This window comes from Episyrphus balteatus, chromosome 3, assembly GCF_945859705.1.
Source record: "Episyrphus balteatus chromosome 3, idEpiBalt1.1, whole genome shotgun sequence".
Taxonomy (NCBI): domain Eukaryota; kingdom Metazoa; phylum Arthropoda; class Insecta; order Diptera; family Syrphidae; genus Episyrphus; species Episyrphus balteatus.
The window spans coordinates 7,900,246-7,903,354 of NC_079136.1; positions in this window are offsets into that span (position 1 = coordinate 7,900,246).

The window sequence follows — 3,109 nt, forward strand, 5'->3', positions numbered from 1 at the left end:
CATGTTTTTCATTTAAACAAACAAACAAACAAAAAAAAAAAAAAAAATAGGTTCATGAACATAAACCATGTATGTATGTATGTTGTCTGTGAAGCCTAGTATGCAAATCGTCCATTTTTGTTCCAGTATAAAATTCTCTTCAAAATAGAATCAAGAAGCTAAGATTTTGGAGAATTCTAAATTTTTGGATACCGAAGCGGAAGTGCATACTAGACTTCAATGTGTAATTTGCTCATCAGAACATACCCACTTTTTATGTAGGTATATGGTTGCAAGTTGTAATCATTAAATCTAAACAGACACTAGTGACAAGAAGGAATAAAATCTATATACACTCTTTTTAAACTAAGTTTCTATCCTATTTGTTCTACGGACTTCAATGGGCCATTCCGGGAAAAACAGCAACTCGCAATTTTAGGTATCGTAAATTGAAGATTTAAAGTTTATGTTATCATTTCTAATAATTTTACATTGACTATATGGGTAAGTAAGACCTCTTTTTATCCAAAGTTTCCAACATCCTTTTCGAATTTCCACTAAAAACATCGTGAGTGCATAAAAGTCTTAACCTTGACTGTTGGTAAGTTAGATTAATAAGAAATAAAATGCAGCAAAGATAATTATAAGTAATCGAATAGCAGAAGAGGGTTTATTTGAAGAATATGGCTTCAGTATATTAGGCTCTAGCCAAGGTAGATCAAGGGGCACGGTAGTGCCCAGCCAAGTTCTCTAGCAACTTTGGCACTACACCCTTATTTACAGGAAACAACTCAGGCCATTTTCGACCCCCCTCTAACTTCCACACCAAAGATGCTAGAAATTTCAAACTCACTACATTTGTTGAGCTCGTAAAAACCAAACTCCTCACAAAATTTCAGCCTCCTACGATGAGTAGTTTCTGAGATATAGGGCTTCAAAAATCGCAAAAACCGTAACTGACTCACTGACTCACTGACAGATCATCAAAATTATGGAGAACTTCCCGATATCGTAGAAACTTGAAATTTTACACGGTGATAGGACTTGTGGTGTATACAAAGGAAAAAATCGAAAATTTGAGATTTTCAATTCAGGGGGCGTGGCATCCGCCCATTTCCGCTGAATTTTCATCATATATTATAGAGCACTTCTGATTATCGTAGAATCTTGAAATTTGGTAGAATAGTAGAGCTGGTAGTTAATACAAAGGAAAAAATTTAAAACTTGAGAATTTCAGCCAGGGGGCGTGGCAACCGCCCATTTCCGCTGAATTTTCATAAATTATTATAGAGCACTTCTGAATGTCGTAGAATCTTGAAATTTGGTAGAATAGTAGAGCTAGTAGTTTATACAAAGGAAAAAATTTAAAACCTGAGAATTTCAGCCAGGGGGCGTGGCAACCGCCCATTTCCGCTGAATTTTTATAAATTATTATAGAGCACTTCTGATTGTCGTAGAATCTTGAAATTTGGTAGAATGGTAGAGCTGGTAGTTTATACAAAGGAAAAAATTTAAAATTTGAGAATTTCAGGCAGGGGGCGTGGCAACCGCCCATTTCCGCTGAATTTTCATAAATTATTATAGAGCACTTCTGATTTTCGTAGAATCTTGAAATTTGGTAGAATAGTAGAGCTGGTAGTTTATACAAAGGAATAAATTTAAAATTTGAGAATTTCAGGCAGGGGGCGTGGCAACCGCCCATTTCCGCTGAATTTTCATAAATTATTATAGAGCACTTCTGATTGTCGTAGAATCTTGAAATTTGGTAGAATAGTAGAGCTGGTAGTTTATACAAAGGAATAAATTTAAAATTTGAGAATTTCAGCCAGGGGGCGTGGCAACCGCCCATTTCCGCTGAATTTTCATAAATTATTATAGAGCACTTCTGATTGTCGTAGAATCTTGAAATTTGGTAGAATAGTAGAGCTGGTAGTTTATACAAAGGAATAAATTTAAAATTTGAGAATTTCAGCCAGGGGGCGTGGCAACCGCCCATTTCCGCTGAATTTTCATAAATTATTATAGAGCACTTCTGATTGTCGTAGAATCTTGAAATTTGGTAGAATAGTAGAGCTGGTAGTTCATACAAAGGAAAAAATTTAAAACTTGAGAATTTCAGCCAGGGGGCGTGGCAACCGCCCATTTCCGCTGAGTTTTCATAAATTATTATAGAGCACTTCTGATTGTCGTAGAATCTTGAAATTTGGTAGAATGGTAGAGCTGGTAGTTTATACAAAGGAAAAAATTTTAAATTTGAGAATTTCAGCCAGGGGGCGTGGCAACCGGCATTCCCGCTGAATTTTCATCAAATATTATAGAGCACTTCTGATTGTCGTAGAATCTTGAAATTTGGTGGAATGGTGGAGCTGGTAGTTTACACAAAGGAAAAAATTTAAAGTTTGAGAATTTCAGGCAGGGGGCGTGGCAACCACCCATTTTCACTGAATGTTCATCAAATATAGAGATTTTATATTCTACAGCCATACCTTGCAAAAAGTAGTGAAATCACAACAAAAACATTACTGTTAAAAAAAGAGCCAAGTTCTCTTATATTGAAATTATGCTGGCACAAAAAGTACTGAGATGTAAAAGTGTACCAAGTTCTAAAGTTTGGGTTCAAATTCGTATCAATAAAATTTTGATTGTTTACTTGGCAATTTTTGAAATAACTTTAAAAATCGATAATTAAGAAAAATTGTCAAGAGAACAATCAAAATTTTATTGATACGAATTTGAACCCAAACTTTAGAACTTGGTACACTTTTACATCTCAGTACTTTTTGTGCCAGCATAATTTCAATATAAGAGAACTTGGCTCTTTTTTTAACAGTAATGTTTTTGTTGTGATACAGACTGACAGGAAAAACACCCATTTTTCCACATTCTTTTTCATTGTAATATCATGTCTGATTGTTATCTCGAGTTCGATTTCTTTTCCTTTTGAATTAGAGTTAATTGAACGCATAAGGCTATAAAGCTGCAAACTCACAATTGGTTATACTTTCCCTGCCAAAATTTGCTATGGGCTCTTAGATTAGAATCATAGAACACCAATTTAAGATTTAATGAAAGTGAAAATTCAAAATCTGGCTGTATAAATTAAAAAAACAAAACTATTTAATTTTTTTTT